This window comes from Pongo abelii, chromosome 5 (assembly GCF_028885655.2).
Source record: "Pongo abelii isolate AG06213 chromosome 5, NHGRI_mPonAbe1-v2.0_pri, whole genome shotgun sequence".
In the NCBI taxonomy this organism is placed as follows: domain Eukaryota; kingdom Metazoa; phylum Chordata; class Mammalia; order Primates; family Hominidae; genus Pongo; species Pongo abelii.
The window spans coordinates 125,560,397-125,573,735 of NC_071990.2; the positions used below are offsets into that span (position 1 = coordinate 125,560,397).

Below are 13,339 nucleotides of genomic sequence, written 5' to 3' on the forward strand. Positions count from 1 at the left end.
AATTTTCTTTAATTTCTCAATAATCTCAATAATTTGTTTCTAGAATATGAATATGCTGTGTATTTTTGTTTATTGACCTTGTTTTTAGTGACTTCATTAAATTCCCTTAATTATAATTGTTTATAGGTCCCTTTGCAAATAAAATTAGTTTTCCCTTGTATATTAAATTTTTATGCTTTATATTTCTTTTTCTTAAATTATTGCACTGATTAAAACCTGCAACATAATGTTACATAAATATAATGAGAGTGGGTACTTGTTTTCTTTCCAACTTCAGATGGAAAGCATTCATATGTTATCTATTCCTTTTTTTTTGTAGTTATTTCTTATCATACTGAAGAAGTTCCCTTCCATTTCTGATATTCTAAAAGTCTTTAGCATGACTGGGTGTTGAATTTTATCAAATAATTTTTCTATAACAATTGAAATAATTATGATTTTTTTCTTTTACTATGGTGATTTTGTAAATTATATTGACATGGTGAATTATATTGATTGATTTTTCAAATGTTAAATTTTATAGTTGAGGACTAAATACCTCTTGATTATGATCTAGCACCATTTTTCCAAGTAAGTTATATGAAATAAAACATGTTTACCTTGATGATAAATATGAATACTTAATTTGAATTATATCACTGGATATTTATCGAAGAAATGTCTCTCAAGTCATGAGAATGTAAAACTTCTCTGTCACTCAGTTCTGTTCATAGCCATGCTTACTTCCTTTCATAAGCAATGTAAGGTTTTTTCCTTGACAGACATTATTTGTCTGAGACATTTCAGATATTCACATACTTGAAAGAGAAGTCACCTAATATTAAGTAGATAACTTAGCTTTTTTTTTTTTTTTTTTTTTTTGAGACGGAGTCTCGCTCTTTCGCCCAGGCGGGAGTGGAGTGGCGCGATCTCTGCTCACTGTAAGCTCCGCCTTCCTGGGTTCACACCATTCTCCTGCCTCAGCCTCCCGAGTAGCTGGGACTACAGGCGCCCGCCACTGCTTTTTAGTAGAGACGGTGTTTCACCGTGTTAGCCAGGATGGTCTCGATCTCCTGACCTCGTGATCCACCCGCCTCGGCCTCCCAAAGTGCTGGGATTACAGGCGTGAGCCACCGCGCCCGGCTACTTAGCTTCTTACTGATGCTATGAAGACTTTTCTATTTTCCCTTTCCTAAGAAGATTATACTGCCATTTTGCGACTCTTTTTTATGTACATATTCTAGCCCACCTTAACTCTAACTCTTTCTTTAAATGAAAAACGTCTATATTTAAAGTGTAAGTTAGGTGATTATTTTGCTCCTTTTTAAGGCTTAAAGTGAGTATTAATTACCACTGACAAATGTTTCTTGAGTATACAGAGCACCACTGAATTGTGTTCTTCTTATTTAATGTCAGATTCTAGGACCTGCTTGGAAATCACATTCTTAACTGAAAAGAAAACCTGACAGGTAATAATATTTGTCAGATAACAATATACAAAAACAAAAATATTCTAATTAAATACAAAAATAAATATTCCAAATGATTTATGACAATGTGGTAGACATAAAAGTATTAATTGAGAGATATATATGAAAATGTGATTTTGAATCAGAGTTATAAATTATCAATGTACAATACCTTGCCACATGGCAGGAAAAGAATTGTTTTAGATACGAATAGGTGAAACTGCATGATGAGCTATGAGTTATGGCATTTCAAAATTGCTGACTGACCTAGATTAGAAGCTATTTGAATTTAAGCCACTAGGATGTGCAATATTTTTGAGAATGAGTTTTCTTTTTTTATTAATTTTAGTTATCCCAACATCAAACATGGTATCTGAATGATTGCTTCAAAAATGTTGTTAAAAGATACAAAATTACATCTAGATAGGAAGAATAAAACTTTGGCCCTCCATAGCACTGGAAGATGACTCTTACAGTTAACTCTGGTTAACATTAATATATAGCTTCAAACAGCTAGAAGGAGTATATTGAATGTTCCCAACACAAAGAAATGATAAGTGTTCAAGATGGATATGCTAATTGCCCTGATCTGATCGCTGTACATCATATGTATCAAAACATTACTGTGTACCCCATAAATATGTATAATTATTATATATCAATTAAAAAGAAAAAAATTTAAATGTTGAGTGAAGTAAAGAATGAACAGGCCAATGAAGGAGGAGCTTGGAATTTAGGGGAAATCAGGAAAGGGCAAAAATGAGAGTCTTATTCAGGATAGATGATGAAAACATATGTGTATGATATATGCTATCTTTTTTTTTTTTGCTATTCTGTGTGTGTCAGAGAGGCAATTTTGATATGATTTAACAATTCCATGATATGGAGATAAATGGAAAAAAATCTGAAGGAAAATAAGAAGCAGATTATGCTGATGAATTCTGAATTTGGGGAACTGACACATGATGGTAACAGATAATTGGTGTATAGTGAATGGAAGAATATTAAAGCTGATATTTTTAAGGGTACAAGGAAATGGGCATAAATGATAAGATAAATGGTGTGATCTCATTTCATATTCTTTGTTTCCTTGGTTTTAAATTGCACCTTAAGGTCCTTTGAATAGGGCTTTAGTAACAATGAGAAGCCCAGAGATGCAAATGCTGGGAAGACAGAGAATGGAAAAAAATAAAAAGGGATACTAGGCCCCATTATACCTCCACCTTACATCAAGTTTGGTGGGTAAGTGCAGTGAAGGGAGATAGAGTTGCTTTTGAATAGGAGTAAAGGTTATTTTTGAAAAGATGTGCATTCTGAGCTAGGGGTGACTTCTAATTGGGAGAAATGTTTGATTTTAGACACTTAAGGGGGCCAGGATGGAGATGAGGAAACAGAAAGCAGGTCAGTAGATACTTGTGGATGAATAAGGTTTAAGGGAGAGCAATAAGTGGAATGGACTATATGTTTCTTTCTAATTTATGCAGTTTTTACCAGAGTAGAGGAGGTGGGCTTTAAAATTGGTTTCAATGATTCACGCATGTGTAGATATTTATTGAGCACCTTCCCTAGATACAGCTATCCTACATACCAGGATTTCAGCAGTGAGGAAGGCAGACAAGTTAAGGGCTACTGTAGCAAGGGTGCTCAAGGGAGTCAAGTCTGAAGCAGGAGGAGTCAGTCATATAGCCATCTGGGGAAAGAGTGCATCAGGAAAGGAAACACCAAGTTCAAGAGCACTAAGGTATTGTTTAGAAATGGAAAGAAGTTCAGTGTATCTGAAACATAGAGTGGGAGGATCATCACACAGCACAAGTTTGCAGAGCTGAGCAAGGCACAGACAGACTGGAAAGAGTTGAAAATCTACTTAAAACCAAGGAGAAAATTGTTGGAAGTCTCTAATCAAGAAAGTGAAAAAATCTCGCTTTATATTTTTAAACATCACCCGACTGCCTTGTGGAGAATGGACTATAAGAATGCGGAAATGAAAGCAGGAATTTAGGTAATTACAGGAGTACACATGAGAAAAAATGATGACCTGTGGCTAGGCACAGTGGCTCACCCCTGTAATCCCAGCACTTTGGGAGGCCAGGCAGGTGGAACACTTGAGGTCAGGAGTTCCAGAGCAGCCTGGCCAACATGGTAAAACCCTGTCTTTACTAAAAATACAAAAATTAACGTGGTGTGGTGGTGCACATCTGTAGTCCCCGCTACTTGGGAGGCTGAGGCAGGAGAATTGCTTGAACCCGGGAGGCAGAGGTTGCAGTGAGCCGAGATCGAGCCACTGCACTCTGGCCTGGGTAGCAGAGTGAGACTCTGTCTCAAAAAAAAAAAAGGTGATCTAACCAAAGCAGTAACAGAAAACATGGACACACAGAGATATTCTTGGGATACATACTGGTGAAATACCCAGTAATTAATTATGTATGGGACACGGTGGGAGGTGTGTCATAATGGACACACACACACACACACACACACAGAGCATGCTTCTTCCTATGTTCTTATTTACTGTATACTGATAGTTTGGTTATATATTAAGGTTTTTCAGGCCGCTTACCAATTATTTTACTTTGCTTCTTTATTTTCTGTGTGTAGTAAATTTATTGTCTGACATTGTTCACAAATTTAAAAAGTAATCCTATAAGAGGTAGTGCTATTGCTTTATTTTGAAACATGGTGAGGTTGTTTTCACATTGACCTGGGAGCCATCGTTGAAATTAAAAAAACTCAACCTCTCATAACCGACATCTCTGTGAAGGGCCAAGGATCACTGACACATGATTGCATACGTTGTCAACTCTTCTCCCTTGAGTATCTTATTTACTCTATTTTTGATCATGTATGTATGCTTTTTAAACTTTCCCATTAAGCGGCTCTAACACTCAGCCTTTTGAGATTTAATTTGTTTTATTTTCAACAAGCTAAAAGGACTGTCATTCTCTTAGATTGTTTATATTAATCTCATTAATGTAAATGAAAGTTAAACTAATGGGGAGGATTGTTTCTTTTTTTAAAGCTATGATTTCCTTCTGGTAGTTACTATTTTATGTTAATGCATACACCTGCTTATGCTTTTAAAGTGAGACTAAGCACTGACAACAAATTCAATTAAAGATGAAAGTGATCTATTTGTGTCCACATTTACTCAACCTGCTTACATTTGCAGTTTTGTGCAAAAGTCTAAATATCAAAATTTCTATTACTGAAACCAATATGAAGAATTTATTGTATATTTTTTCTACTTATGTTAGTTTGTTAGGACTGCCATAATAAAATACTATAGATTGAGTGGCTTAAACAACCACTTATTTTCTCACAGTTCTGGAGGATAAAAGTCCAATGTCAAAGTGCCAGCAGGGCAATTTTCTTCTGAGGCCTCTCTGCTTGGCTTGCAGACTGCTGCCTTTTTTCTTTGTTCTTTCTCTTCTTATGCATCCCTGGTGTCGCTGTGTGTCCTAATCACCTCTTCTTATAAGGATGCTAGTTATATAGGATTAGGACCCACCTTAGTGTCCTCATTTTAACTTAATTACTTCTGTAAAGGCCCTATCTCTGAACATAGTCACTCTGTCATACCAGGGGTTAGAGTTCCAACATGTGGATTTTGTGGGGATGTAATTCAGACCATAATAACACTGAAAAGTGGAATGAAGCAACTTAAAAATATGACAGTATGCCAGAAAATTGTGTGGAATCAGACTAGATTGATCAGTGCCAGAATGCTATTTTTATTGTATGTTACTAAAATCTGTAAAGTTCTGCAATGAGGTGGAAGAAGTTTGGCACTCATCTTCAAATGATAACATTCACTATTTTATCCCCTGCCTATCCAGATACACAGAGCACCTTGGAATTTAACTGCAAGCCCCAGCATGGTGCTTAAATCTCCTTGACTAATGAAGACCCTGCAATGAGGAGTGATAAGAGACATCCAGTTAGACAAAACAAAACTTAATTTCACTCTGCATTTATAGTCCGGAACCCTTTTCTATTTGCCAAGTTGTCACATTATGTAGATGTAGCCCATTAGATAAAATTGTAGGAGCTTTTCTTATAGTAAGTATCCAACATATGGCCTGCGTTTGAAAAACATTTGCTTTCAGAGTCACAGAGACCTGATTATGTCCCAGCCATGCCATGTAATTTTAGACATCAGCTTGCTCATTGATGACACCCTCATAGGATTTTGGTGGAGATTAATCACTATGACATAGATGTAATGCTGACACACGTATGCATACTTCATAGATTTTAGGGCAATTAGAATGCAAGGATATGGTAGACTATCTTTTACTCAATTAGTCACTCACTTCCATATTTGTTTCTCTATACATTTCCACATTTGTTTCTCCATCAACCTTACAATAATATGAAAGAGCCTCACATTTTTCTAGAGATATGGGTTCAGTGTTCCAGATGTCTTCAGAATTTTAATTTTTAGTTTTGTCCTAATACCAGTATATGCAAACACTGATGGATTAACATCTTTATGTTTTAATCATTTATTGCTATTACTAAAGGAAAATTATTTGGATTGTGATAGGGGTATGGTAAAACCACTCAGGGACTCTCAAACCTGAAACAACTAATATTTGTACTGGTGGCTTATACTGTGCATTTTTTGTCCTTTGTTCTCAGAAATGACTGCCCTCAGAATGTAACATGTACTTGAAATTAAAAACCTCACCCTCTGCCTTCTTAGATATAAAATTTCTCTGTATATATTGATTATGAATTGGAGTATTTTTACTCAAAGTTTTAACTTACACTAAATGTGATGTCTTTGAAAGGACTGTTGAAAGTTAAACCTTATATTAGTCCATTCTTGCATTACTATAAAGACAAAGAAAACTAAATTATATCTGACTGCAATAGTGAACTGACCTGTTGGTGTCAGAATAGTGGAATCATCAAAAAGGAGGAACTAGGAAATAAAGGATTTCAAGTGGCCTCAGAAACCCAAGCGCAAGGCGCTACTTTTGCATGTCAAATGCCAGTTATGTAGATACAGCCAATACCAAAGTGTGCATATGGAAGAAAAATATAAATAAACCTGACCATGAAATACAGACAGCCATATTCTGAGGCTGCAAACTAAATGAAGGCCTTGGTGATGGGAGAAAAATATTCAATGTTCTACAGCCAGCCAGTGTTTGCCCTCCCTGTTTTCTTACTACTCCTTTCTCATTTTTGAAGGCATCATGTGAGTTGGGAATTGGCAAAAAAGCTTATTCTGAGTAAAGCAATGCCAGTTGTTTGGCAGATGGAAGATGTGGGATAAACCCTAGCTTACAGATCCTCCCAGAGTACAATTGGGGAAAAAGCTTTCCTTCCAGATAATATACCTAGTGAGAAATCTGTTCAATTGGGTGAGGCGATCTACAGTAAAAAGGGACAGAGCTAGAGGGTAGGAAAAATTTCCCCTCACTTTATCTATACAGCAGTCTTTTCTTTTTCTTACTAAGCACTAACAGCAGCAAACTATTCTCAATGCCACTCTCATCCCCAAGCTAAGATCCAATAGCTTGCAAGTGCACTTTCTGTATTGCAGGCTGTCAAGAGGGTCCAAGAGTAATTCTACCAGTGAAAATGTATTCAGGTTTTCCTTGAAAGAGCTGTACGTGGGAACAACTGTATTTTCTACAGTAAATTTATGCACCATTATATGCTACATACTGTATGTATATATAGATGTATATGAAAATGGACCTGCAAAAATATTTCTAAATTCATGTGCAAGTTAAACATTTATTTAACGTATGTTTTGCATATATTCAGCAACTAAAATGATCTAAATTTAATTAAGTAAAACAATAATTTTTCATGAAAGATTGATTTAACAGAAAGTGATAAAATGAATAATCTGTCAAAAGGATAGCAAATTTTATTATTATGATCCTAAACTTCCAAACCTAGAAATTTCATATTCAAGAGAAGGGTGATTTATGAAGGTATAAATATGCATGTATTAAAAATGTTTTAATTTTTTTAGAATACCTGAAATCTCAAATTTATAATCAAACTACAATGAAATTTTAGTTATATCTGTGAGATGTCTGCTTTTCCATAGGAGTTTCCCATGAACACATGAAAACTCCTTTGTTTTAAATTTCAAGATCCAAATATTCTGTGGTAAAAGTTGCTCAGTGATGCCTTCTTAGATATAAAATTGCTATATATATAGATAGTGAATTGGAGCATTTTTATTCAAAGTTTTAACTTACACTAAATGTAACTGTCTTTGAAAGGACTGTTGAAAGTTAGACCTTATATTAGTCCATTTTTGCATTGCTATAAATAAATACTTGAGACTGGGTAATTTATAAGAAAAGAGGTTTAATGACTCACGTTCTGCCTGCTGTACAGGAAGCAATGTGGCTTCTGCTTCTGAGGAGGCCTCAGGAAGCTTATAATCATGGTGGAAGGCAAAGGAGAAACAGGCATGTCTTACATGGCAGGAGCAGGACTAAGAGAGTGATGAGGGGAGGTGCTACACACTTTTAAACGACCAGATCTCATGAGAACTCACTGTCACAAGAACAGCACCAAGGTATAAATCTGCCCCCGTGATTCAAACACCTCACACTAGGCCCCACCTCCAGCATTGGGGATTAAAATTTGACATGAGATTTGGTCAAGGACACAGATCCAAACCATATCAGGCATATATTGTTATTATCATATCAATAAAACATGAATCTGAAGGCAAGCTGATTTTATCTTTTAAAATTACATTAACACTATTTAGTGATAATACTCATCAGAAATAGCAATGATACCACAATTCCTCCTTTATAAGTTGACACCTAAAGTTTATGTTCATTGAAATGCTGAAAAATGAGCATGCATAAGATATTATAAGGGTGCAGAAACTTTCAAAACACGACTTTGTGTTTTAGATTTTAAAATTATTTGATACCACATGTTCTCACTTATAAGTGGGAGCTAAACATTGAGTACTTGTAGACATAAAGATGGCAACAATATACATTGAGGACTACTGGAGAGGGGAAGGAGGGAGGCGGAAAGGATTGAAAAACTGTTGAGTACTATGCTCACTACCTGGGTGACGGGATCATTCATACCCCAAACCTCAGCATCACACCATATACTCATGTAACAAACCTCCATGTACCCCTGAATCTGAAATAACAGTTGAAATTCTAAAAAATAAATAAAATAAAATAATGAAAAATAAGATTATTTGAAGTTTAACAAGGATTCTAAGTTTGTTCAGATAGCTTTAGAAAATAAATTATTTCTAAGTTTTCTTTTGTTTCTGGGGAAAGTCAGAGAGACCTGATGTTAAATCTAGTTGTATCACTCATTTGATTTCAGGCAGGTCAGGTAATTCTTAAGTATCAGTGCCCTTGGTGGTGAAAGAGAGATATGAGTGTATACCTGCAGGGTTATGTAAGAATCAGTTGACATGACATACACCTAAGTACCAACACACATAGTATGTGCTCCATAGGAATAAGGACTATTAGACTGGTATGATGGAAGAATTCTTCCTTCTACTCAAGTTATTATCCACTTATCATCCTAGATCTTTCTATTTTTGTGACAGTTAACAGACAATCATTGAATGAGATGGTATTAAATATAAATGGAGTTTTGTTGGTATTTTTTACCCTACTGATGAGAAACATTGGCACAGATATGGTACAGCATAGAGGGGATGAACTATGCATGTGTATAGCAGGGAATGGATCAGAAATTATGCTGGATGACAGCTGTAAATAATTTCTGCACAACTGCTGAGGCTTTATAGTTCCAGAATGTTTATGGAATTTGGAATGGTAGACTTCATTTCAAAAGGAGAATGGGTGGTGAATGTTGATCACAAACTCAAACTGCCATAAGACAGGTCACATAAAAGAGAGAAGGAGTCCTAGTGAAAGAAGCCATCAAAGTGGTAGCCAGACAGTGTGAGAGCCAGACATCGCCTGTGACCTGCTAACTTACAACCTTTGGAATGGCATTTAAAGGTATTACTGCTGTGATACCTTTATGTTTCTTATGTGTAAACAGATAATGTGATCTTCCTTTCCCATACATGAAGTCTTCTTAGGCAAAGTTCTAATGCATGTGGATTTACTTTTTAAACAGGAATATTCTTAATTTAGTGTAAATAAATTTTACTATCCGATTCTGTGTGTAAGTTGTATATTATTTAGTTTACAATGTTCTTATTTTCTGATTCTACCCTTATTACACAGTTGCTTCCAGAAAAGTTTATCATATTTATACATCAAGTTATGATTTTTTCATCTTTGTACTGTGAATATTGGAACACTAGGTAATGTTTCAGTATCATATAGTTGATATTCAATATGTATTAATCTATGTGAATTAGAGTAAGTTAGAAATTCAGCTTCTAAATATAAAGGAAAAACAGACAGGTGATTTTTTTTTTTTTTTCATCTGAGGAAATAAGTATACTGTAGTTAAAAAACAAACTAAAATAAAAGTTGCTGGTAAACATGCTTGAAGTATAAGAAATAGTCCTACTTTGTGTGTGTGTGTGTTTGTGAATCTAAAAGATGCCCATAAGAAATGGAATGAAACCATTAAGGCCAATTTTGCAAAAGGCCAACAAGAATGTCTCATTGATATTTTTTTGTTTCCTATACAATATTTTTATTATAGATATGGAAATGCAGGCATTTTCCACAACTTTCCTCCTAATCTTGAGTTCTCTAAAAATTTCCTCATATGATGTGTTTCTAAACAGCAAAGTATCCCATCATTAGAATTTTTCAGATTTATAACCTATGTAAAATGGTAAGACATTTCATTGGCTTGCAAAAGTCTTTGATGTCCACATTCTTACTTAATTGCATAGAGCTGTGTTCTATAATTGCACTATTTTATCTAGTGTTTTCTCTTTGAGGATTTATTGCATTGAAAAAATTTGGTGATATTGAAAGAAATCCAAAGAACAGAAACAGAGATAATTAAAGGAATGAAAAGTGGAAACTGTGAGGGAAGATTAAAGACAGCTGTGTTCATTTAGTTTGGAAAGAGGTAAAAATGATCTTCAGTTATAGCAAAGCTTTAATATGGAAAAGAACAGTTAGTCTCCATTGATACAAACGACGGATTAAGATAATATGAATTGAAACTTGCAGAAAGAAAAATAGAGAGCAGGCTGTTATAGACAACCCTGAGGTCATTTGAAATGAACTGAGTCCTTAGTCTTATTTCCTTGACTGCTCAGTCACCATCGGATAGTCCATATTTGGTTTGCTTTTTCAAAAAAATTTCCATCAATATTTACAAAGTAAGGTATATGAAAAAGTCTTATAAACTCTAAATAAGTTTTGTGAAAACTCAAAAGTTAGAATTGTAAACAAGACTTTAACAAATATTTTGGTACATTTATTTAAGTACTTCAAATGAACTTTTCAAATAAACTCTTAATATACTTTCATTTTTTTGCCATGGAAAATAGAAAGCCTAGAGTAAAACAGCATATACCCACGTTTCCCAAACTGTGTGTTAAACCGCCCCAGGAAACCATATTAACTCAAAGAGGCACCATGGGTTATTTTAAATTTTAAGGAAAATAGTGATACTCAACATCTGTTAAACATCACACAAAGTACTTCCTCCAGGTAGTTCACAGATTTAACATTAGAACACAATAGTTTCTTTTGATTATATCACAACGTTAAAAAGCAGAGTTTTCAGTGCTTCCTGTGATAAAAAGCAAGTACCATGGGGAAATCAGGGTGGAATAGGATATATAGGTGGTGGTGTCTAATTCGATTCCAAGTTTTAAGAAGTTGCACAGCATCAAACAGGCACGTGTTATTAGTAATGTTGATTATATAAGAGTAAATGTTTTTTTCTTTCAGTTTATGTGCATTATTTTTTTCAAATTGCTACTCAGGTAGACCATAAGTATGTTTTAAGTAGTGTGGGCTTAACTATTAAACTGGTGGTCATATTACAAAAAATATTCATGGAGTGCCATGAAAAATTATAAGGCAAGTGGATCGCCGCAAAACCAGAAAATTGAGAATATTCTTTGTTAATTTGTTTCTTAAAGTAACAGTGTGCATCTTATGTGCTTCACAATATGCTTACATTGGTACAAGTAGGGGTTAGAACAAATCATGGCACATTTGTGACAGAATATTAGATTGAGAGCCAAACTTGATTGTTCTTTTAAATGACTTTCATTGTCAGAGGTTCTTTTTCTAGACAATTTTGTGGGGTTTTAGAAATATTTCTTATTAGTTATAACTAATATCTTGTAAAATGTAGATTATTACTTCTTTAAGGCCCAAAATTTCTTAAGTGAAAAAGAATACTTGAGTGGTAATCCTGTGTCTGTGGCTCTTATATTTTTGGTATTGGTGAAGAGCATTTATTGTGACTATAAAAATTTTAAACATTTTGAAATATGTGAATATGCCTTGAAATATATTAAGAAGCTTTCTTTAATAATAGTTTTCACAAATTAGAAGTGCACTGTCCCCTTGAGGAAAAACTGGAATCACTGATTATGGGCTTAATAAAATGTTGCTAATAGGCAGGAATGGTCAGCCCTGAACTAAAACTTCTAGTAGTGAGAAAATATGAATGAATGTAATTCTACATTTTATTCAATTTCCTTTTTTGCTGTATTTTCCCAATATACCAGTTTGTTTGAAAATGATGTGTTAGTAAAATACAGCCTCCAACTCTAAGAATCAGTTTATGTATTTTGACTTCAGTGATGCATTATAGATTCAGTGATTTTTATGTAATTAGCTAGCCTCTTGAATTGAGCTCCTGAAACATTGCAATGTAATGTTTATCAAAGTACATGTGACCATAGAGATATATTTCTAACCATTTCCTTCTCTTTTGAGAATCCAAAACCCATGTGGTACCCACATAAAAACCAAGCATTTTTTCTGCCTCAATGCCAAATTATTTGTCATTACATTTGAATCATAGGTGAAGAGTTTGAAGCAAAATCAAATTAGTATCTGTCCTGGTTTATCATCTTTTTGCAAATTGGACATTTAATTTTTTTATAATAGTGCACAAGTTCATATTACATCATTGTCAGTTTGAATTAGTATTGCTGTATATGCTGGCCACAACTCTAAAATTTGAGAAGTTAACTGAGGGACTAATCACCTGAAATGCATCTGACCAGTAAAGAGACCATCAGAATGATCATACTTTAAATTTCCAAAAATGATTTGGTGTTTCTGGGAATTTTAGCTACAACAGAATTTAATGATGGTTCAGAATTGTATGATATTGTAGTATGGATACTCTTGTGCATACACTGAATTTGAAAGAGACATTCTTGTCTATACATGGAATATTAAAAATATTAAAATGACAGTTATCCATGAGTTATAATTTTTTCTTTTGTTAAAAATGCTAAATATTAATACAGCAAAAGTTAAAGCCTGTTAATTTTGTGTGTGTGTGTGTGTGGTCTACACACTAAGAATGACATATCTAACATAAAACATTCTTTGAGTAATATGAATTTTATAACCATTGCCTGTGTGTTGGCCAGTTCACACTTATAAATATTTAGGTATTGTGAAATTAGCTCTAATAGCAACATATTATCTTGAAAGGAGAATCAGTCATCTTAATGATAGTAACAGCCTCTTGTAAATTTTATCTAGTATATTAAGAACAATTCCTTTGGTTGAGGCAAAGTTTAACTTCCAAAATGATGTAAGGTGAATGATACTTCAGAGTACTATTCTTTTGCACTATTTACAGGTTACAGTGTAGAACAGAATTATTGGCATATTTTCATTTTAACAATCAGAATATTTGGAGGCCCATGGTTCTTTGTCAAATATTTGTGTATATTTTAGTAAACGTAGTTAAAAAATTCACAAAACAAGTAAAATGCTCTTCTT

At 34.1% G+C, this 13,339-nt stretch overlaps 1 protein-coding gene across 3 annotated transcripts in view; it reads left to right on the forward strand.

Moving 5' to 3' along the window:
- The window catches only part of NKAIN2 (sodium/potassium transporting ATPase interacting 2), a 1,031,975-nt gene that overhangs the window by 356,261 nt on the left and 662,375 nt on the right, over positions 1-13,339 (forward strand). The window lies entirely within an intron of this gene.